The following is a 25,512-nucleotide window of genomic DNA, read 5'->3' on the forward strand; positions in this document are numbered from 1 at the left end:
TCAGCTCTGAGTCACTGCACGACATGTCTGTCACAGAGCGAAGTGTGACGCGTTCACGGACTTCAGGAACAAACGACTGATAAACAGACTCAAAGTCAGACTGAAACATAGCGAATTTTACAAAACACATCTCCGTGTTATGAACCACATGTATAATATGTTTAATAGGCTTTCGTAGGCAACTGAACCTCCACACTGAGTGATTTCTTTTCGTTCAGGAGCAGAATTCAAAGAATATTATTTGTCCCATGACACTTGAATGCAGCACGAGGCTGGCTGATATTACAAGACTTCGCATTGGCGGCGGTCTGTGTGACATTGGAGACGTTGGACTGAGCCCGTACGTAGTCCACCAGATTTTAGGTAGAACAGAAATTAGACATCCCGGCATTGGCCGTGTGACCTTTCTCCCATCACAGAAGCTTCAGAGTCCATTTTTTCAAATCCATTTTTCTACTTCAGCACCGTGCTGGACGGATCTGCCATACAGGGTGAGTGTCTGAAACTGCATCATGAACTCTTGTACAGACACTCGCTGTCTGGGGCTCCTCTTGGTTGTGATCGTAAGTGATGTATTTTTGTGTTTATGTTTCCATCTCTATGAGTCTTCTTATCTTTAACACCTTAAACATCTCCACAAGTAGCTTTCAGCATTGTAAGAAAAAAAAACAATAACCCATCATAAACTGGTTCAAAGAAGGAGCAAGTACGTTGCCTGTGTACATCAGCAGAGGCTGTCAGAAGTGGAAAAGCGCAGCGTGGAATTCCCGTTACGCACGATCATAACGCGCGTAGACAGTTCAGCGCCAAACTTCACTGGAAAAATAGCGATTTATGGAGCGAACATGCTGCTGAACGATAATGCATAACAGGTCAAGCGCGCAGATGTGTTTTACGTGTGAAATGACGATGCTCTTGAAATCGGCCTATGTTTGACAAATGAAACATCGCTCATTGTAATTTTTGCGTGTTTAAAAAGTTTAACGGGCGATCGTGGCTTAAGAGTTGGGAGTTCGCCTTGTAATCGGAAGGTTGCCGGTTCGAGCCCCGGCTTGGACAGTCTCGGTCGTTGTGTCCTTGGGCAAGACACTTCACCCGTTGCCTACTGGTGGTGGTCAGAGGGCCCGGTGGCGCCAGTGTCCGGCAGCCTCGCCTCTGTCAGTGCGCCCCAGGGTGGCTGTGGCTACAATGTAGCTGCCATCACCAGTGTGTGAATGTGTGTGTGAATGGGTGGATGACTGGATATGTAAAGCGCTTTGGGGTCCTTAGGGACTAGTAAAGCGCTATATAAATACAGGCCATTTACCATAATTAAAAGGCGTCACTTCGTCACTTCAAGTTCTTAATCATGAAGGGAGCACAGGAACTTTTTTTGGGGGGGGGGGGGGGGGTATAGTTTTAAAGGGCTTTCAGGGAGATCTGATTCTTCTGGAGTTGGAGGAACTCAGGTTGGTGTTCTCAGTTGACGCTCACACAGAATCAGCGCTCATTTGCTGTTCTGCTACTGCCTTCATTATATAACCGAGTTGTCTTTAAGCTCTCACACACCAGCACTGACTGACTGACAGGCAGATCGCGCTGCGCTGCTGCGCTGCTCCAGTGCGGCACAGTATTCCCTCGTGCCTGGACTTCATACACACATGTACTTATAATTTATGTGCCGTCGATGTCAAACCGAAGGAAGAAACGCGTGTTTAGGATCGTGTTTATTGGGTTTTTTAAATCATCATTGCTCACTAGGAGCATAGACCTTCATATCTGAGTGCAGCCCGGGCTGACCGGCCTGAATGAACACTCCTGCCGTCAAATGGCCAATGCGGGGCTGGCTGGTGGAACTTTGGCAAAGGGATTACACAAGCATCCAGGCCTCTAACTCAGCAGCTAATCCAGATTAAGGTGCTGTGGTTCTTCAGTGTTCCCAGCCTGGGTCTCAGACACTGTGGCCCGTCTGGCAGGCAAAATCAGCAAACCGTCCAGCATGAGCTGTCGCTTTCCCTACTTTCAAGACTCTGCTGTACTTACAATCCTGCAGTACACTAAAAAGCAGAAATACCTGATCTAGTATAATCATGAACCTGACCGTCACAGTAAAGATAACACCATGTTGCTAAAAGCTACCTTGATGATCAAATCTGGAGTCGCTTTGGGCCAAAAACGTTTCAGTAGCCACACTGAACAGATGCAAAGCCCTTCCAGAAGCAAGTCTCACCACTGAGCGGCTACCTTGAAAGTCCTCTGGACACTTATCTGTTCAGGTGTTTTAAGTCATTATGGAAATGAACTTTGCCTCTTTATATCCAGCAAGCCACTCAGGGATGGGGTCAGGGTTCCCTTTAAGCCACATGCTACATAAAAAATGATATGCATTTCTACTGGGGTAAAGTTCCATTTAAAGAGGAAGGTGTGAACCTACCTCTAACCCTAAACAGGTCAGCGGTGACTCTGTGGATGTTAAGAAACTAAAAGATGTTCCTGCTGTCCAAGCAGGCAAACAATTCTTTCTTGGGGTTGTATGGTATCCAAACACAAATTCTACCCCTTACTTGTAACACAACATGGGTAACTAATGACCTGGTATATGTTAACAGGTTAGATCAGAAAAGGATATAATCACTAGTCAGATCTGGTCAACTGTAATTCTTCCATACACTTCAAACTTAGGATTCTTTGACTGTCCTCATGTCAAGAGTAGAAGAGTAGACAGGAAGAGGCAGAGACCTGGGAAAACGAGCAGCAAAGGGCCACAGGTCGGAGTCAGACTCAGGCTGCTACGTTTAGCCTTGCAGCATCACCTGCTCACCCTGTGAGCTAAACTGGCTCCCAGCTGCAGAAATCTTGACCTACAAATGTGTCATAATCTCCAGTGGTGAAAGTTGCATTCTTGGCCTCATAGAAGTGAACATAAGAAGTCTGCAAACCTCAGGGTACAAATCTGTGTAAGACAGAGGACAGGTGTTGTACTTGTTTCTGAGGCTCAAACCGCTAAGTACTGGTTAGTGGTTCTGTTTTTCCTGACCTTCTGCTTTTAATGCATTTGGCATTCAGTATGGAGAATGTGACAGAGACTGAGAGAGAGAGAGAGAGAGAGAGAGGGAGGGAGAGCTCTGTGAACTATAAATAGACAGTGGGAGAGTGGTTGTGATGATAGCATCACCACACAATAATCCCTCAGCAAGACTGGCATTGCTCCACTGCACTGTGCTGGCTCTAACAGGGAGCAGGTATCCCCTCTACTTTCCCCCTATACAGTAAGCAGGGTTATCCTGTGAACCCTTGACCTTATGCCAAAAGTCTGTGTGCATAAATGCTGTATTAAGCTTGGTAATATGGAACGTGTTTCACTCAGCCTGAACAGGTTGGAGGGTGGATGGAGCTCACTGGTCAGTCAGACAACAGGCAGGGGGGCAGATCATGTTCCTGCAGTTGTGGGCATAAACTGCCATTTGTTGAATGCCATCCTGGACTCCCGCTCATATCAGCTACATCTCAGCAAGCAAATATTGGCTATGATCAGTTTCAGCACCCACAGATCATTTCCTTGTCTTGGAAAGCTAACTATAAGCTCTAACTGCAAAAATTACAAATGAAATGGATCAATGAAGGCACTCACAGAGTGCTTTTCATTGCAGTGTTACCATAGAACTTAAAGTTTGCTTATCTTGATCTGCCTCACTGTTGCTATAGAGTTGCAAAGTGGTGGCTGCTATTTTGGGCAATCCTGATCCAGCAGTAAAGTCCCATTCATTTCTCCCACAGAAAATGTAAGGTGACTCATAGCTGGAGCGCCTCTACAGCTTGGATTACCATCAAAATCATCTGATTCAATCATCAAACCATTAACAATGGTGTTACAAAGTATTTATAAATTTTTTTTAATTAAAAAAAGTCAACAGTGTAAGGTTGTGCAAATAAAACTTCCTGGTAAGAAAGTTAACTTAAATCCTTATTTGCATTTCCACAAGAACAACTGGGTTCTTCAGATTCTGTCAGGAAATTAAGTCTGTGTATCAAAATCAGTTTGAATTTTTTTTAATCTCATGCGATAAAATTAAGCAGCTGTAATTGGCTCCCTCTCCACAGCACTGGCTCCTAGAGGTCATGGGTATTGTAGTATTTAGACCACAGGTGTCGAACTCCAGGCCTCGCGTGACGGTGACCTGCAGGTTTTAGATGTGTCCTTGATCCAACACAGCTGATTTAAATGGCTAAACTACCTCCTCAACATGTCTTGTTCTCAGAGGCCTGGTAATGAACTAATCATTTGATTCAGGTGTGTTGACCCAGGGTGAGATCTAAAACCTGCAGGACACCGGCCCTCAAGGCCTGGAGTTTGACACCCCTGATTTAGACTGATGTACTTTTGCACAAAAGGCATAAAAACCATCAATCTGACAAACTCTGCAGATAGCAAATATCTCTGCTAACATAGTTCTCTGTAAATGCTTTGTCACAGTCATTATAGTATTAACCGAGCATGTTTTTCAATAGTGGGGGAAGCTGCAGCTCAGTCCTTTAGTGTCCCTGTAATGTCTTTGTTTGAGGTGTAGCTATGCAGCAATATAAACATTTGGAGACTATTAGAAGCCTAATCTTCATGCAAACAGATATTAGCTATATCTAAAAGGCAAATCAGTGGCTGCTGTTTTTTTTTAAGGAAGTCATAATGTGGTCATGACACTGATGAAAATGCCCATCCGTGCTTTTCCTGTGATTTACTAATTTGAAAGTCTCAATCTTAAGAACTAATCTCAAGCTGTTCCATAATATTTCTGGTGTTAAGCTTAATGACCTTCAGCAGATGTAGTGAAGATCATCTTAAAGGGCCAGTGCACGCTTTAGGACCTTCAACACCCTTTATATACACACAGATATAAACATGCTCGACACAGATTGTCAAGCTGTAATGAAAACGTCTCTCTTTTGTTGCTGCGTTTCATGGTGGCAGCGCTTGTGTGTGATGTAAGTGTTTGACTGCTGTCCATAAACTGCACTTACAGGTTTGCAGGTGCAAACAGGAGACACGCACACTCACACACAGACACACACTTGCATTTTGCTGCCTTACCATTCATTCCATCGCCACAGTCAGCAGTCGTGTGTGTGTTTGTGTAGCAGCTCTGCATTTTTGTTTTTAGTGCTTTTACTTTGAACAGAGCGCTCACCATCGCCCCGCCCCTTCAGGCACTGACCTCTTTTTCATTATTCAAACAAACAGCAACTTTTTCTTGTTTCATTCCTTCTTTCTTTCTCACATGTTGACGCGGATACAACTTTATTTTTAATGTTTTTAAACCAACAGATCAACTGTGCAACATTACAGGGAGAAAGAGTGGCAATCGTAGGAGATTTTATTTTAGATATTTGATACTTTGATGTGTTTAAGAGGCTTTTATTGGCATGGATGTGCTTTTCAAGTTTGTAGTGTGGGAATGTGTAAAGCTGCGATAAAGGCTTCATTGTGTGAATGCTGCATGCCTTTTTTTCTTATCTTTTGAGATCTTGTAAAGTCAGGAAATGTTCAGGAAAGAAAACCGGACAAGAATTTCAGTGGTGGAATAATTTCATATTTGCCAAACAGAGCAGGGGCAACATGGTGGTGCAATAAGGCCCTGGGTTTGAATCCACCATCCATCCACCATCCACCAACAGGACAGCCGCAGATGTTCCCTGAACCTCAAAACACCCCCCATTCCTGTGTTTTTAACTCCTGCCAATGTCACAGGCACCAGGGAACGTCTGTGTGCTAGACGCCACAGAACGTGCCCACTGGTCTCTTGTCCATGTGCTGATGGGTCAGAGCTGTTTTAGCAGCATGGGAGGAGAATTTAAAAAATCAGGGGGTGGTTTAACGTTGGGGCTTGTCTGTGTGCAAGAGTTAGCGTTGAAATGTCGTGAGACAAAATACTGTAACTCGAGGCGGTATTTTAACTCCCAGAACAGACCTCGTGGTAAAAGCACGTTGTGTTACAGCATTACACCAGCGTCGGTGTTGTTTTCTGCTACGCTTACAGCATGTTTACGACGTGCACCGCAATGCACTTAGGATCTAATAACTGAGGGAGCATTGTGCTGGATTCAGAGATCCTCAGGAAACAAGACGCAACAAGCAGAGATCGGAGACACATACTGTACACGCACACACACACGACTGAGGGGATCAGATGTCAGAGAAGGAGCATTTGCAGAGCAGGCCTCTTAACAGGAGCAACAACTGCATTCAGAGAAAGACAGACAGATGTAAAGAGCAGATTTCCAGTGTCCATTGAGAAAATAAGGAGCTCCTAACTGAGCCGCTTGCACAGATGTTGACTCGTTGGGAGGTTATCATGTTGCATCCCCTAGCACACTGACTCATTGCTCCACTACCTGTATACTACGCTGAGTTACATCATGTACTCAGTTGGAATACCCCCTCCCACACACACTCTTCCTCCTACTCTGTAAGACAGCGAGAATGCTGCTCGATGCTAACGTAATGCGGTCGACTCTGACACACTCGGTTCATCATGCTGCATGAATACCAGCATGTTTTTCAGAACTAGTTTACTGTTCTACAATTTTTTTGGTGCGATGATCGTCTGAAATGAAAAGATTATGATCAGAAAATGTTGTACAGTAAACACCTTAGTCAAGTGTCCTATAAATATATTCTTTTTAAAGGGGACCTATTGTGCTGTTTGTGGCCGCTCATGTTAGATATGCCTAAGGTTTCAGATAATGAGGTTAGTGTAAGTGCAGGTAATCCCTGTTAGCCAGAAGCTCATACTTGAGATTGCTCTAAATGTTGTATTTCAGACAGCTTTTTTAAACTTATGGTCTGTGTGATGTCACAAAAAAGGGATATCCCTAATATGGTGATCTCTGGCACACAGCTCCGCCCATTTCCTGTTCAAATCTTTTGCTGGGCAGAATAAAGGGAGCTTAAAGGGAGGAGGAGCTAAAAACTGATTATTTTAGCTGGGGGATGAACTGAAGGGCTTTCTCCTCGATATTGTAAATTATTATTTTTCAGAGCTGCTCTAGTAGAGTGCAAAAATAACCTAATATCCGAACAGGTCCCGTTTTTGAGCACACATTGTTTCCTGAATGCACGACTCACTCCGCGACTCTTACTGGATTAGAAGGTTATGGTCTAGGGCAGCAGTCCCCAACCCCTGGGCCACAGACCGGTACCAGTCCATGAGTCGTTTGGTACCGGGCAGCAAGAATTGAGGCTGGGGTGTGAAATTCATGGTCTTCAGGGGTTTTTTTTAAATCAGTTTTTAGCATCATTTTTTAATCGGTTTTATAATTAACTCGGTTTCTCTGGGTCTTTTCCCGTGTGTTATGAATAAATCTTCTTTTTTTGGTACTTGTACTGGTTTTATTTTGTTGCATTTATCCGTGACACCTTAAAGGCTGGTCCATGAAAATATTGTCGGACATAAACCAGTCCGTGGCGCAAAAAAGGTTGGTGACCGTTGGTCTAGGATTAAGATCGCCAGTTCCATTTCCAGTTACATCATAATAGATTTCAAGACTCTCCTACAGCCACAGCAGCGGACCTTTGAGGTTCTCAGATAGAAGTAATTTATTAACCAAGAACTCGGGACAAGTGATAAATTATTAGTATTCTGTCTCCCAAGTGTGTTTCTTATGGACAACAAAGCCAACATTTTGGACAGCAGCTGGTCTCTGTAGTCATTGCTGTTAACATAAAGCAGGTCTCCACCTGCTGCCGGTTCTGCTTAGAGCAGTGCTGTTGCTCACAGTGGAGCTCAAGAACAGAACCAAAGCCATAAAGTTGCAGGTTATGATGCTGGAGTTGAAGTTGATTCATCTGCAGTACGAGAGACTCGCTGTAGCTGAAAGTTATTGAGGACTGCAATGACCTGGCCAGTAAGCTAATAGCAAGAAAAACACGATAGGAATGACTGGAGTCAGCTGTTTAACGAAGACTAACTGTTCAAAGTCAGAGCGAGAGAGATCAGCCACATTGAATAGGTGTAAGTCATGTCCAAAGGCTCTGCCTGAGGGTTGTAGCACCAAGTTGTTAGCAGCAGATTTGGACTTTGTAGGCTGTGGAGTGAGACTGAGTGTGTTGGGCTCTGTGTCAGCTGCATTATTCTCCTGGGGAAACTGCAGAGACCATAGAGGGGAGTCATGAGGGGAGTGGGGTTGGGGGCGCTTCTTCTGTGAGTGTGTGATACGTGTCGATGATGACAGCAATGATGAGAGAAATAAGTTCCATGTGCCCACGTTGGACTTTCTGACCATGATCATGCGATGGTGGCTGTTAGGGTTGAGCACACAGAAGTACTGCATTGTTGACATTTACGTATACACTAGGAAATGAGAAGAAGAGGAAGAAAACATGATGGGCTTGAATCAAATTAATCAAAGATGGTCCAGTGAAGGACGATGCATTATAGCAACAAGAAGGTCTCAGAGGGCGGACACCTCCACCCAGGCAGCTCACTCTCTGGGTATTTACTTTTAAAGAAAGACTGCTGTATTTTCTTTTTAAAAGTGCTTTAAGAAATTTGCAGGTATAAGACTTTTTGTCAGTTTTTGGCCAATGAATCAGTGAGCTGACCTTTAAGGAACTTGATGTATGTAAGCTGAATTTTATTGGCTCCAGGTAAGAGTATTTTAAAACGATAATCAGCGCCATGATAAATAATTATATGAACCTTAATTCAAATGTATATAGGTTCACATATCTTCTTCCACCAAAATGTGAAACCTACACAGTTGTGTGATATCAAAACACACCTTTTAAGATTTTGAATCCTATCTTCAAACAAGTTAAATTACAATTTATATTATTTGTGTTTTTGTGAGAGTCTGGCAGATGAATATGTCTGTTGAGCAGGACTGTGTTCATTGTTCAGTCGTACTTTAAACATTTCGTTAATCATTCAGTCTCCATCTGCAAAGGTGTGTGCTGAGATGTTATGTGTTCACTCAAAGTGTTTGCTGAGACATTAAAAGCACGTTGCCTCCTGAAACATAAGATATTACAAGGGTATGCTAAGTATATACACTCTCTTTAAAAGTGCGTACAAACTCTGTATTGTTATAGCCTCCTCTCACTAGCCTACAGGACGATCAGTAACACAGGGTTGCAGAAAGCTTTGAGCTGGAACTGGACAACAAATCAGCATGGCAAATGAGTCGAATCAGTTAGGGAGCATTAACATGCCAGCCCTGATACTGGGATATTTGGCTTCCAGTCACTGTATGATTACGGCCTAATGATTATATACTTTGTTATACAGTGCTGTGTCAGCTTGGCTGCCATTCAGGAGGCTGATATCTGTGTCAGTGGTGCAGAGTAGCATTTGGAGAGATTACTGTTTGGGCATTTGACTGAATGATGATGTGTGTAACGCCATAATTTAAAACTCGTGTGGAAGCCAGTAGCGTATCCTTTGGGTAGCAAACTCACGCAGCTGGTCAGGCGAACGCTTTAAACAAGTGAAAAGCAGGAAAGCGGTCGTATTCTGCAGCATGTCTCACATTGTTTAGTGGATTAAGGTCCTTACCTACTAGTTGGCCACTTAATGCTTTTCTCATATCTGTTTTTGTTACTGGTATTATTTTTTTATCCTTTCACATTTTTTGGCACCAGCTGGTAGTTGTTCCTGGAGAAACAAAGCTGGTTGTCGCTAAGTTACTGACAAACTGAAGAAAACTTCAAAACTTGATGATTCTCAGCCAGCTTTTTAAAAATTTTGTTATCCTTTTTTATGTTGCTTAATGCCTCTGTGTGTTGTGTGTCACAGCCACTGCTGCAGCTCCAACTGCTGACCGTGATAAGTTGGCCGAACTACAATAACTAAAATCCCGTTGTTTTTGTTTCTGATCATGAGTACGCACCTGTCGGTTCGACCCCATGCAGCATCCTAGCCTCACATCTCTCAATTTAGATGTCTAAAAATATCTGGGAGCGCTGTAAGACGTGCTTTAGTGTGATAAAACCAATCAGTGGCTGCGTGGATGGACGGTATCTGCTGCAAAGAATTTCACATGAGCTCTCCCTGCTTTTCTAAGCTGTCCAATATTTCTCTGCTAATAGTAAAACTGAAACTGCGTTACTGTTTGGATAATTAACCATGTGGTTGGTTTTAAATGGACACCTGCATCACGACAGGTCACAATAATCACCTGATTTTAAACTGTGTTGACTGTGGAATTGTGCCTGCAATTAATATCAACATTCAGCTTGGGCCGCAGCCATATCGTGTTTTAGGTTTGCTTGTGTGTGTTTGTGTGTTTTTGTGTCTGTGTGGCAGAAGCTGGTTTTCATGACTCGTAGCTATTGGATGGATTTTTCTTTTCAATAATTAATGAGGAGGAAAGCAAACACATCCCTCTGCTGAATAAGGACAGTTTGTGTGTGTGTGCGTTTGTGTGTGATCAGGTGTTTGTTCTGGCTTGTATTGTGTTTCCTTGTGTTTACTGCTGGAACTGGTGCTGGGCCAGTTTACTGGGCCAGATTGCCACAAAGGGATTTGATTAAGACTGTTGTAGACAAGACTGGGACATACTGGTTTGGACTGGGCTGAAGTGGACACTTTAAAGATGAGTCAAACCACACTGATTAGCCCAACCCCAACCGATTGGATTGGTCTCCGGTGGACTGGATTGAGCCTGACTGGTGGTAAACTGGTGGTTAATTCAGCTAGGCCATGAAATCAAGCTCAGTCACAATCAGCAACACTTATATTTGGCATATAGGGGGTGCTGTTTTAAGCTGCTTTATCCTGCTTTCCTTCTGCAAGCCACTTTGCAACCCACCTCCACCCTTTTTTCTTTTACATTTTTTGCTCTGTTGTGTGCAGGGTGAACAGAGCTGTCCAGCCAACTGTACAGTACTAGAGATGGAAGAGTCCTCCTTACATCTATCTATCTATAGAGTTGCTGCCAGAACTGTGCATGAACAGTGTGCTCGGACAGGATTGAACCAGATTAGTCTTGGTTTTATTCAGTCAAGTCATTTTCCCCAGTTTCCCTTCCTATTTAACATTCCCATGCCTCAAGAAGCAGCTCACATTCTCAGATTTTCCATGTTGTGGTGCTTCCAAAACATCTCACTTCATTTCATTTCTGTGGTAGTTTGTTTGTTTCAGCGGTTTAGGCTGAAGAAGGTTGGAAGCAAAGCATTTTTCTTACAGGTTTGGTTTGGCTCACAATTGCTATGGTGAAGGAGAAAGTTAAACTAAATATTTAGCAGGCCGTTCTTTGTGCGTGTGTGTGTTTTTCCCCCCTCCAGTCATTGCTTTGACTGCATTCCCCCTGATTTTATGAAGACAGATTTTATTTTGTTGCACAAACGGCTCTATTTTAGTCCCCCTGCTAGACCTGTCCACTATAATTAGCTGCTTTGGCTTTCTGCAGCTAATGTGTTTGTGTGCTCATGTTTTGGACAAAAGAGAAAATGGAAAAAATGGGATATACAATAAGATCCTGTCCTGATTGAGCCTTTTTAAAGGTTTGTAGAAAAATATGGAGGACATTTTTTTTTCAGTTCTTATATAAACATTTGTAATTACTAGTTCCATATTCAATATTCATTCGTATTCATATTGAGCGATGATGAGTCATGAAAACCAAGCACAACGAGATCCACTGGGAAAGACAAGGAAACTCTCAAAGCTCTGAAAATAACTTTCATATGCCATGAAATAGTCTGAGTCCGATTTATCTGGTCAAACCTTTCTTTTCAAGGTCAACATCCAACTTTTAGCTCCATCTCATGTAAATATTATCGTCTACGTCCTCAATGCTGTGTCTGCTTCTGGTTTGGTGTTACCAGACAGCTGAGTGAGTGTGCATGTGTTTCTTTTCATTCAGCCTCATTAAGTAAATGACTGAATCACATCTGATGTCGCACATCACCCCAGTTTTCCTCTTGGGGTTTTTTTAGGGTGTGCTCATACAGATCATAGGGCGGTAAATGAGTTGTGTTGACTGCTGACTCATTGTGAAAGACTACTACCTGTTTTGACAGTCTGCCCATATATGGAGTCCACCTGAAATACTGGGCATGGGTTTCATTGTGACCTAGACACCTATCAGTTGCATGAAGTTCAAGACATCTCCATTAATGGACCATGGAGCTTGCATTGATTTGTAAAGCGTCACCCTGAAGGTCAGAACAATTTCCCATCTTCACTAAATGTTTATCGGTACTTTCGAATTATTGTTGCAGATACAAGTCAGTACAGCAAGGGGCTTTCTGTGTCAACTGCTAACCAGCTCAGCAACCAAAAATGTATAGGAGCCAGGAACATCTTTCCATTATTATCAGTGTCACATGATTCATTGACACCATTAGTCCTCAGCTTTATGAAGGTGCAAGTTTACAGCCATCCACACTAAAGGGTGGATCAACACCTGGGTAAAATTCCCAGCCGTACTTAATCTACTTCCACGCCCGGTGTAGATGCGAAATAGTCAGGGAAATGTTTCAGCTTGAATGTCGGTCCTTTGTGTTTCCTAAAAGCTCGCAGCTATATCAGGGGAGAACCAAGGCGAGTTTGCACCAACAGCCTTCTTGCCGTGAGGCAACAGTGCTGACCTGAGCACCGCCATGCTGCTGACATAGCACGCAGATTCAGAATGAAACTTGCAGATCATGCATGAAATGCTTTTCATTTAACTCAAAGGAAACGGTAAAGTCTTCAAGTAGCAAAACCCTCCCTGTCATTATTATGTTATGTTTTGTTCTGTCGGTGGATTGTGACTACTGCTTACCAAGTTGGGCTTCAGAGTTGCTCAGATCAGATGGTTATGATGACACGGCTCTTGTGACTCAGGTCCTTTATATGTGCCTGTTTTCTACCACATCCAGCACAGGGAACAACTATTCACACGCCATCACGTGGGTATCCTGGACCAGTTTTATTGTGTAATTATTGTTGTTCACTTCATCTGTTCACCTTAAGTTTTGGCTTGTGTGTAAAACACAGTTCAACTGTGATCCCACCTCAGCATCAGTACAGTTGTAGATGGTGTGCTGTAGAACAGTTATAAACATGCACTAACCTTGTAGATCCATATATTTACGACGACTACACATATAAAACACTTTTTTACATTAAAACTCTGAAAAGAACATTTTACTCAGGGCCCCCTGGTGGGTTAACATGGCCACGATCAGATATTAAGTGACCCTGACTTTGTCGTTAACTTTGATCATGACAACAAAAATCTCACTGATGATAAAAGCTGATTTCCCATTGAGTTGTATTCTGCTTGCATCATATTCATTTCTAACAGAGGCGCATTTAAGTTGCTAGTTCTTCTCTGGGGTTTGTAAGAAGTCATCCGGTGAAACTATGAAAGGCCAGGCAGAAGAATCAGGCAGTGGAAAAACAAACAGAGTAGTCAGAGACGTAATCACAACATATCTGCTGGAATGCGCCGACCTGCACACTTATGATATATTGCAGAGGATGTCTGGCAGTTTGGCTTAAAGTGCACACACACACATCATGATCATGCAGGTTTCTGGAGCTGTGATTTGCTACAAGACTACTTACAGAGTTTGAGATAACAACTGAGCTCTGTTTTGTTGCTCAAACGCAATTTTTATGCATGTGTGTGAATGTGCTTTGTGTCGACTTCTTTTTTGTGGGAGGGGAGCAGGGGGGTCAACACATGTTCATCTGTTTTCCCCCAAATATGTCTTTTTTGTGTGTATGTGCCGAGCAGAATGTGGACAAAGGACTGGGTGTCTGGAGAAGGTGCCGGGGAGGGGAGAAGGGGACGATGGGTGATGGGTGGGGGACTGGACGAAAGGATGATGGGTGGGAGTCTGCAGGGGACGGCTGGCTGGCTGGCTGGCTATGTTTATAGATGTGAGTTTGTGAGGGCAAAGGTGGGTGTGTGTGGGTGTGTGCATACATCTGCATATCTGTCTGCATGTGTCTAAGAACATGCAGACTCATCTGCCGGTGAACCCGTGCGCGTGTGTACACTGCCTGTCTGTTTGGAGGCTTGTGTGCAAGTGTGTGTGTGTGTGTTTCTGTGTGTGTGTTCTTTTGTTTTGCTCTGGGTTGCTGGGTGATGGGACCAGCTGGGAGGGCTGAAGCCATTCACTTCCCTTCTGCTACCCTGAAGGCAGCCAGCAGGGAGGGAGGGATGGAGAGAGATGGTGAGGTTTGGGGGGGAAGAAAAAGAGGAGAGAACCGTAGAGTATGTGGACGCAGGATCTCTGCATGAGATTTAAAAGGAGCAAACGCAATCAGGCGAAACAGAAAGAGGCTCGCAGCAATAGTGGAGAGGCGAGGAAGTTTTGAACCAGCTCAGGATGAATGAAGAGATTCATGAAGGAAAGTTGGGGGGGAGAGACGGAGGGAGGGAAAGTGTGTCAGGCTGAATCGTGATAGAGCAGTGGAGCTGACTCAGCCAGTCTGGTCTGGTGTAGGAGGGCAGCAGTACGGAAAGAAGTAATAGATTACTGAGGATGGATTACTATAACCACAATTCTGATGCACTTTTTTTCTTGTCGACACAGCAAACATTTTCCTATTGCCAGATTATTCCAGTAAACCGATTAATAAATGATCCCTGGAGAGATTTGGGAAATTTGGACTTTCAGAAAACAGCACTGTTCGGAGTGAACAGTACAAGAATCCACCTTTTGTCTCCCTAAACGCCGTCAGTCCACTTGGTTGTAAGAGATGAAACTCATATTCTGACACCTCGAGCTCACCCTGTGACTTTCTGTTTTGTTCTCTGTCAGTGTCACACAGGTGTCACGGAAACGAGTGTACAGCGGTGATTTTAAGATGCTTCCGTTGGCTCGGTGAGGGTTTTCACCAGGCTTGCAACTGCAGTGCTGTGTGACCAAAAACAAAATAAGACAGTATTGTACAAGTGTACAAAAGTGTACAAGTCTTCTTCTTCTTCTCTCACCCCGACCGGTCGCAGCAGATGGCCCCGCCCCTCCCTGAGCTTGGTTCTGCTGGAGGTTTCATCCTGTTAAAAGGGAGTTTTTTCTTCCCACTGTCGCCAAAGTGCTTGTTCATAGGGGGTCATATGATTGTTGGTTTTTTTTTCTCTGAATGTATTATTGTAGGGTCTACCTTACAATATAAGGTGCCTTGAGGCGACTGCTGTTGTGACTTAGTGTTCTATAAATAAAATTGAATTGAATTGAAGTGAAAGACTTTGTTATAACATCTAAATATGACGGCATTTTTGCTGATGGAAGTGTATCGTGTGAACTGAAAACCAAAGAAGCACATTTTAATCAAAGCGGTGTGAGGGGTGGTTCTGTTAAGGAGATGTGAAAGTGTGTGATTTTTGTTTTTCATAACCATGGCCGTCCATCACATTCATATTAGTAGAAGGAACTCTGTTAAGTTTCTGGCTGTTATTTAATGCGATAACCCAGGAACACCCAGGAACACTGAACTGGTAACATCTTGATGTTGTGGACGTGACTTTTGTCCTTCAGCTTTCACTTCAAAGTTTTCATGTGAGTTCAGGCGGACATGGAAGTAAACTGACACTTGTCTGGATGACAGTGGCAAACAAGTGTAAGGCAGAAATTTCTTTTTTTTCCAATGTCTTAGCACTGAACGAGTCACCGGCAACTCATCTAGGATTAGAGGTAGGGTTAGGCTAATCTCCATCTGTCTCCAATAATTTTGTCTCTTTGGAACACCCAAATGGAAAATCCTTTAACAGACAGATGTCAGAGGGAGCTCATTTTACCTCATGAATCAAATACGGCCCACTTTGATCTTAGCCGAGCCGGACCAGTGAAACTCCTCTTTCTGTCAGTGTAAAGAAGTTTAACTGCTCATTTAATCCTGGAGGTATCTCAATGTAGGAAAAAGACTTTTTTTTTACACAATACAGAAATGCTGAAGTAGTTACTGAAAGAAACCTGTCAGCATGACTCACTGGTCTTAAGTTGTAAGAAATAAATGTCTAAATGCAGCTCACTGCAAGGACTTTCCTGTAATCACAAAGCAGAATTTTTTTGTTAAATAAAATAGATGATCCACATAAAATGCGATACTTTACTGTTACTGTTTTACATATTATTCTATAGTACAGCATTTTTGTTGTATACTTATATAGTGAAAACACATGATTTTTTTGTGTAATTTAAATGTTTGTCTATCACTTCATTGCTGTTATATGAATGGCTGTGGGGGAGGTCTTTGTTAACTAGGTGTAAAATTTGTTAACATACAGTTAAAAAGTCCAAAATTGATGCCCTCCTTCTCATTTTCCAAAGTTGTCCAGTGGGCCTGATTGGAGTCTTTGCAGGACCAATTCTGGCTCCCTAGGCCTTATGTTTCACCCCTGTTTTAACAGAAAGGTTTGTCAAAATGTGCCCATTTTTGCATGTGGCAAAAACGAAACCCTAACCCCCAGGCAAGTCCCCCGGCGATTTGGTGGGTGTTAAGCGATAAATTTATCGCCGTTGTTTTGCTTGTTACTTTTGTACATTGTTCCGAGTGCATCCTGGTTTTTCAAAAGCTACACCAGAGAGGAAGAATATCTCTCTGTGGATCTCGTGACTGGAAGGAATAGGGGCGCATAAAATGAAGCTGCTTGGTAGCAGAAAATCGGGAGAAAAAGAAAGATGGATAACCAGCTAGGCCGTATAGCTACTAGCTGCTAGTCTCTAAAGCTGCTTCCTTGTGTGCCCTGACTTGTGTGTCAGCTCGCTTTCTCTCGAAGATTAATGACCTTCCTGTTTTCAGCTACAATATCCCCCCACAGAGTTTTCAGTGCAGTTTGCTTTGACATGAAGTGCATTAAAAAAAAAAAGGAAAGGAAAGAAAGAAAATGCTGCAGAATTTACTGTTGGAGGCAAAGCGTCAAAGATATGCATGTGGGAGGAATTCACTCACACATGAAATGACACTGCAGTGAGTTGGTAAAAGCAATAACACTCAAGTTTTTACTATTACTACTCCACCTCTTTTTACTATGACTAACACATTTACTGCTATGACTGCCATCACTTTCAGTATTTCTCACATCAGCTGCTATTTTCTGTACTTAGAACTTTGTTCAGACTAGTCATGCTAGAGCTAACCCCTGACTGAATTCAGTGTTTTCAGTTGGTGGACAGAGGTTTCTGTGTCCTAACTACTAATGGTAAGCTTTTCTGTTGGAATGTGTGACACTCACACACTCACTGGTTTGCTATGGATGGGTATACACACACACATACACATTAAAGGTTTGGGGAAACTCCTCATTAAACACATAACTGAGTACGGTCTAAGATACATCTAAAATAGTTGTTTTAGCCTCAAATAATGGCTTTATTTTCCTTTCAACTTCGCTTTAAGTCCATTATCATATATAATTTTGGTAATCTGCCTCTTGCCTGTTTTTGGCATTCGTACTCTGATTTGTTAATCCGTTATAGAACATGGGCAGTAAAGTCAGGGACTTGAGAGAGAAAAACAATTCATGTCAGAAGTTATGAAACAAGGAAAACAGAGAAAAGTTCCCAAATGAAAGAGAAACAGAGCAAGAACGAGAGAGAGAGGGAGAGAGAACAACAACTTCTTTCCTGTAAGTCACCTGACACTGGAGGCGTTACAGCAGTCGTGAATAAACATACCTCCCTCCCTCCCTTTCTTTCTCTTTGTCTCTGTTTTTCTGTATGGCTCTCTCACCCATGCTCAAGTCAAGTCACAAGCCCTCTCTTTGCAAGATGAAAAGTTTTGTGCAGAGCGACCTAACTTTTCTATTTATAGAGCTGTCGCTCGGAATTCTTCAGTCACTGGACAGAAAATAAAAAAGCGGTGTTATTTTGTTTGGGAAAAATGGCAACTCGGAAATGTCTTTTATTTAAAGATCATACTTTGCATTTTGTGTTTTGAAAAAGTAAAAAAAAATGTGTCTGTTTTACAAGAAATGGTCACCTTGCTCTTGGATCTCAACCTCGAGCTTACTCCTCTCAATGAAATGCAATTTTGAAAAAAAGCCTCAAAATATTTTAAGATCTGAATTTTTTATTTTTTATTTTTAAAGAAAAAGGAATAAAAAAGCAGAAATCGTTTCCTGAAACTGAGGTACTGCAGTTTGTACCAATGTGGCTTTTTTCTGCTGTGGATTAACGCTGACAGTACTGCGTGCTGTAGGCTGGTTAGATATTTACAGCAGTAATTGAGTCTAATTTAAGTAATTTAAGTCTACTGTAATAAACCATTGTAATAAAAATTAATTTTTACAATTTTTGGAATAACAGTAGAGCTTTATGGCACAGAGGTAAGAGATATATTAGACATGCCTATTAGCAGGAAACGTTTGATTGTTTTGGTGATGGAAATATGACGATAAGAAATATATTAAATATAGTCTGGTTGACCCTTCCATCACAACGCTCATAAAAACTGGAGGATTATCTTGATTTGCCAATAAAAATACCAATTTCCAGCCAAAACGTGGTATACAGTATAGAGAGTGCATACAGTAATAGAACATGACTAACTTGACTTTTAAGAATGGCAATATGAAGAGAAGGAAGAAATCAGACGGTTATGAGCAGATGTTTGCATTCACAGCAGCCTGAGGTGTGCGGATTTGATCTCACTGCATGACTAATGGGCGGGATGTGAAACCATCCAGTTGAAATAGCCTGAATTATCCAATCACAGCTGAACGAGAACAAATGTAAAAGTATAACGTGAAGAGTAACTTCTTCTAGATGGTGTCTCTGTTGCTCTAAATACTGTATATAAAAGATGGATGCATCTGTCTGCTGCCTGTGTTTTGGTCACTGCCGTGTTGAATTTTGGAGCAGGAGTGAAACGCTACGTCCAGATGAACAGAATCAACTTCTTCGGATTTCCTTAACTGGACCCTATCAAAATAGCTGCTTGCTAGCAGTGTTGGGCAAGTTACTTTGAAAAAGTAATTAATTATAGTTACTGCTTCAAAAATGTAACTGAGTTAGTAACTGAGTTACAATATTCTAAAAGTAATTAATTACTTGAAAAGTAACTATTGTGTTACTTTAAAAAAAAAAGTTTAACCCTCTGGGGTCCAGGGTATAATTGGCCATTTCTGACTACTTTTGATTTTCCCTCCACATTTCACCTTTAAAAACTATTTACTTTGCCTTGTTTGGCATCATTCTTTTCAGCACAACCTCACGTGTCTGAATTTACAGTTATGTTTTTATTTTGACACACTGTATTAACACAATTGATCTAAAATCAGACAGAAAACATAAAATCAGAGTAGAAAAAGTTAATTTTTTTACTGTAACAACCACAAACATGTTTAATGAATCATATTTCATAACTTTCATAACTTTAAATGCAGTTGCCAATTTTAAAATCCTATGCACAAGTTTTGCAAACAACAAAGTTATTTGCAGCCATATACCTTTTACCTTTTTTTTTAAAATAACCATTTCAAACTATTTACACAACAACCAGCTGTTCAATAAGACGCCACACAAATTATTTCTGCCACTCCAAAAAATTAATTTCTGTCCACTATAAAGGAGAACATCACAGCCTGATACCTGCAGGTCTGACAGCAGCAGGTGTATCACTGCGCCTGTTTCTACCTGGAGACAGCAGTCACCTCATTGTTCTAACACACAACACAAAACTATCCACAACACTACACACTAACTACACACTCCAAACATGCTAAACGTCACAAATCTCTCACATCTCAAAACTCGCTCTCTCTCTTTTTCTGCTGTCTCTCTCTCTCTCTCTCACCGTCACTCCTAAAACTTTCCCCTCTTCCTAAACAACCAAATGTCATGTTGCCATATCATTTTTGATTGGTCAACACGGTGCATTTTTCCACCAACACGAACGGGCTGCTTTTTGGTTGCTCATAAGCAAAAACTCTGCATATATATTGTTTATCATGACTCTGGTTTTACGTGGCCTATCAACACAATTTAAAAACTGGTATATATCACCTTGTTGCTTTGTCATCTTGAAGTGGTCATGTGATTGGCTTACCACGACTACTTTATTCTTCCTCAGTCAAACAGCAGCACTCATGCGACTGTTTTGCCCCATTAGCTCCAGGTGTTGTGCCAAAAAGTGATCGTCTGCCAAAAAGTGATCGTCTGCCAGAAAGTGATCGTCTGCCAAAAAGTGATCGTCTGCCAGAAAGTGATTGCCGCTGTCGGGAGTGCACAGCTGCTTAAAGCTGTAGCGCCCAGATTACTTACAGCTACTTCCGTGCAACTGATATAAGATGCGGTAAGCTGAACACAGCTTCAACCGTCTGTTTGTTGAAAAATAGTAACGCGACTGTGCCGATAACGGCGTTGTAATGATAGGAATAGTAATTAGATTACTCGTTAATTGTAACGCTGTTACTTGTAACGCCGTTATTCCCATCACTGCTTACTAGTATCCACCCATTTATGTACACACATTGGCAGAAACTCAAGGATCAGTATTTTGTCCTCAGATACTCTGATATGCATGATGGAGTAGCCAATGAATCAATCCATGAGTTTTGTAGTTTGTTTTTTTAATAATAGAATTCAAACCACAAGAATGAAGCATAAACTTATTGAATGAGGCGTTCTACACAGAACAATTCCAGCAAAATGCTCTAAGTCAGCGGTCCCCAAACCTTTTTGTGCCACGGACCAGTTTAATGTCAGACAATATTTTCACAGACCGGCCATTGAGGTGTCCCGGATAAATACAACAAAATAAAATAATTCGACCAAGACAAAAACTGTGGTATTTTGTAAATATAATAATAAACGCGAATTAACTTTGTAATTCTGTAACTTTATTAGCAGCGTCCTCCTGAAATGCAGCAACAACATTGAGAGTAAAGTCCTCCTCTCTGCCCCTTAATGCTCTCTGGTCGCTATGGTAACGTGTAAATATTTATTTCAATATATGACACACATATACAACACAGGAAAAGACCCAGGGAAACCGAGTTTACGATAAAAACCCTGAAAACCATAAATTTCACACCTGAGACTCTCGCGGCCCGGTACCAAATGACTCACGGACCGGTCCGTGGCCCGGGGGTTGGGGACCGCTGCTCTAAGTGACTTCTAAGTTCAGTGACTTTAATTAGTTACCACACAGCGATCAGCTATAGTTTTCTTTTATTGATGTGAGTGAGGAAACTATCCATTCAGACCAAATGGAGAAACTGAACCATCTCCTCTGGACTCCTCGTTGCCATCCTGATGCTGGTGGAAGGCTAAAATCCAGCCCGAGCTGGTTAGTTCTCCTGTTCGTCCTTTGCAGAGCTGAGAACTTTCCCCATCATTGCGTGTACTTTCATCCACTACCTGTTTAACTGCATTTTCAGAATGAACACCTTAATGAGTCACTATCCAGTCTCAAGGTATAAAGTGGTAATACTCAACGCTTGCTGGTTAGCTTTAATAGCCTTCTCATAATCGTTTACACAACATCATAGCTGTTAAGTCTTCACTTTCTCCTGATAATTTTTGTTAATTTCATTTGAATTGTTGAATTTTTCTTTTTTTAAAATTATTATTAAATGTTTTTACATATTTTAGCTCATCTTTATTTAAGCCTACGTAGTCTATTTTCATGAATGAAACTGATTTGGACTGCTTGGCCAACAGTGTAGCTATAAAACCTGACATCTCAGCTTTTGCACTAAAACCAGTGGCAGCTGTGGTTTCTGAGTTACAGTATCTCAAGATAATTAATCCCGTAATCGTGAAATAAACTGTTTACCCGGGATCACCGCTTAATTGTCCAATTTAGTTTAGATAACAAACTTTATCCTAAGGATAAAGGGAAGAGCTCTTTAATGAAAGCAGCTTGTAAAGGTCATGGTGTACAGAAGCTTGTTGTCCCAAGATAAGCACACATTTATCATATTTAGACAACAGTTTTTTATTATGTAGCAACAGCGCAGTAATTCAAGTGCAGTCAAGTCATAGGCTTAAAAAGACTGAAAAGCCCCATTTGTCATCTCTGTGGATACGTAATGATATAATTGGGTCATGTCAACCATGAGATTGCAGTTTCAAGTCATGCGAGAGGCCTAAAGATTTGTGTTCTCTTTTGATGTGAGGGTTGCTCTGTGATTGAAGAACAGTAGGATGCAGTGCAACAAGTCCTAAAAGCCTGCTCGCACTCGTGTATTTTTTTCCTGCTGCACTCTTACAGCAGTACGGACTGGCTCCTAAATTTTCTACTCGGAGATTCAACATTTTATTAATGCTCTTCTGACTATGCCATTAATTGTAGATCTCATTAATGCTCATTTGGCTTGTGACAGCCTCCGTATAACATCGGCAGACATACCCGGCCATTGACTGTCACAGCAGCGTGCACAGATCACCAGCATTATAAGAAAAACCATCAGGGAGTTTAAGCGCCATGACTGCATTTTGGAAGCATATTCGACTAAAATGGAAGCACTGTAGGAGGCCGAGTCGCCTTGCTTACTTGTACTTCCCCTTTTGAAGTGCATGAGTCAAGGCACTTAACAAGTGTTTGAAGTCTCAATGTAATGAGAAGAAAAAAGATGATGAAGTGTGTGTGTGAGAGAGAGAAGGAGGAACAGGCTCTGTCCACCTTTGTGTGGGCAGTTATATCAGTTTAGACTGTATAGCACAAAATTGTGCCACTAACTGCGGATATATCACATCAAGGATAAAGGATTTTGTGTGTATGCACGTGACCGAGGTAACAGCTGTGTCTGGGCCAAAGAGGGGGCAATGGTGGACTCTGATAAAGAGACGGGGCAAAGAGACAATGAGAGAGAAGAGGAGGAGGTAGAGACAAAGAGGGAGAATGGGAAAGAAAGCAGATGGGTGTTTTTTGGTGTGGAGCCCTTCCCCTCCCTGCTCCCCCCACCCCAATGTTTTCTCCATGTTGGGCCTGTGTGCCACACCCATGTCTAATAGTGTTAATAATATTCTCTTCACACACCCACCCCAAATCTGTCAGCACACACGGATGTTTCTGCTGGTTTTACTCTTCTTCATTTTAAGACATAAACTTAAAGGGGAGAAGAATAACCAAAGATGATCAGCGGTGTAGTTTCCACTTGTGATAGAACGTAAACATTCTGTTGCACAATCCCTTTACAGTAAATCACAAGTACTTTGACATTAGATTAAGGTCCACTTGTGTGGGATGACAGAGTAATAATCCTTTACCATAACAAACAATGGGGACAAAGTATTTTAGCACTGTAATGTAGTTCACCACAAGCCATTTGCTTGCTCGATCAAGGGGCAATGGTACTGGTCTTTATATGAATTATATTTTATAGAAGATGTAATAATTACCATATAACTACATCTGGTTCATGCACTGGCTATTAAAGTTGGCATTGACCTGTGAAGGGCGAACCCAATGCAGAAGTGTCTTGAACCTACATTCTTTTTAATGACCAGCAGGGGGCGAATACCGTGGTTGCAAAAAACCCGCAGGTTTTGTAGAAGTCTCTGAGAAAACAGTCCTTTGCTCTCTTGCTATATGATCCCAGTAAAAAACGCCCTTTAAATGTTCAAGTCTTAATAAATTTTGATGGTCATCTTATTATAACAACACAAAAAAATTTGTTATCTAATTTGGTAACGACTTAGTGTATCAATCACAAGATTTGCGTTTATAGTCAGATCTCCTCTTGACTTCTAGTTTCAAAAAGTGAAGAGGGCGATGGTGGAAACACTCAGCTCAAGGCTTCACAGCAAAACGTAACAAACCAATGGTTGACCTCACAGTGCCCATCTCCATCTTTTATATACAGCCTATTAGTGGCGACAGATGACGCACTCAAAAACTATATCATTGTTGAGTTAATTATTAAGTCGCTGAATGAAAAAAGCACTGAAGATTTAGTATTTATTTATTTGTTTATTGAAGACCAATTAAAAATAACTCAAAATGACAGTTCGTTTGTAACCATCCAGCTGAATTCCATTCACAAGAATCGAAATTCTTATCCTTATTATCCTGATTCTTTTTCACCCACTCTGGAAGCTGACCCAAATATCAGTAGGCTGATAGTGACAGCGACTGATCGCATTTGTCTCTATGCAGGAAAACTTGTGTATAGAATATAATGCATTCAGAGGGTAATTTTAGAAACACAAATGCACAAATCTGACTGTTTCCACATTTGTAGCTGTGGCACATTCAGTAGAGCATCAGTTAAAGGTGTGAAGACAGGTGTTGTCTTCACAGTCTTCACTAGTTTGTGATGTACATTGGTGGAAATTGCTGGAGCCTATCCCAGCTTAAATAGGGTGAAAGGTGGGCTACATGCTGGATAGGTTGGCAGTCCATTACGGGATTAACACAGAGAGATAAACAACCAAACAATTTGATATATCAATATCAGAATTTTCCTCCCCCTTAAAATAAGCAAATGAAGTATCAGATGGACTCAGTATCAGTAGTAACAGCAATTGTAGCAGTAATAACTGGAAATGTACAGTAGGCTGTTGTTGTAATGGTTGTAGTAATACAAGTAGCAGAGGTGTTAAAGGGTTCAGCAGCCACAGCAATGTGCCTTTAACACAGCAACTAAACTCAAGACTGCTTGCCATGCAGGACCACATTTACTTCAGTGAATAAGTCACCAGCAGATGGTTGGAAGTTGCTGTGATACTTCCTGTATTACTAAGAAAAATACACACCTGAGGACATAATCAATACATTGTTCAGGTCAACGGCACTTATGATTAACAGACACACGAGTGTGAATCAACTGTTGTGCTCGGTGGCATTTTTCAGCTCATGTGTCTGTATGAATTTAGAGAGCCTGATGATATGAAAATGCACCTCGTGTTGTCCTGCTGAGTATAAATGGAACATGATGTTCGTGATCTAATTCTGGTGACTGCCATAATCCCTGTGTTACCACCCAAAGGTGCAACACAGTGATGGATGAAAGCGCGGTGATGGATGGATGCAGCTTCATGCGCTGGGTGTTGAGTTGGACCAGTGAACTCACCGTGAGTCAGGTTCACAGTTATAGTGGCACACACACACACGCACACACACACGGACACACACAACCTGATATGTGATGAGTAAGTTATCTAGTTCCTGGTCTGACATGAGAACCTCGGAAAAAATGAAATAATTGAATGGCAGGAAAATATGTAGAATCGGAGAGACAAAAACAGAGGCACAGGAAGAAAATTAAGGTTAAGGCATCAGCAAAAACTTTTACTCAGTGAGGGAAATAAAAGAGCAAAGGAGAAATAAATAGATAAATGGAGGGAGGGAGGGATATTGTGGGTGCAGCTCTCTCCAGTTGGTGTTGCTATGGCCCTGCCCTCCCTGCTCACTGAGCCATTTCCTGTTTTTGACCTGAAATCTTTATTTAGAGCCATCCCTCCTCGCTGCTCTGCATTCATGAGTCAACTCAGAGTCCAGAGAGATGAACGCGCTACTAAAATCAGATCTCCATTCACCACAGAAACTACGTATGCACCCTGGCTAACCCACTGGTTATCTGTACAGCAGCCGGGGCTTCATTCGGGTCTGTTTGCATGATTAAGAAACAATAGGACACATCCTTGTTGCC

The 25,512-nt window shown here is 41.9% G+C and overlaps 1 protein-coding gene across 1 annotated transcript in view; it reads left to right on the top strand.

Annotated features, from left to right (window-relative positions):
- Positions 1 to 318: 318 nt before the first annotated feature.
- Positions 319 to 25,512, top strand: part of sertad2b (SERTA domain containing 2b) — a 41,736-nt gene continuing 16,542 nt past the window's right edge. The window contains exon 1 of the mRNA XM_085478422.1: positions 319 to 491. The gene's annotated coding sequence lies outside the window, so the exon portion shown is untranslated. The remainder of the gene's footprint in view (positions 492 to 25,512) is intronic.

The sequence above is a fragment of the Copadichromis virginalis genome, linkage group LG13, assembly GCF_057382275.1.
Source record: "Copadichromis virginalis isolate Kocher_CV1m ecotype Utaka linkage group LG13, C_Virginalis_male_GT1.1, whole genome shotgun sequence".
Taxonomy (NCBI): Eukaryota; Metazoa; Chordata; class Actinopteri; order Cichliformes; family Cichlidae; genus Copadichromis; species Copadichromis virginalis.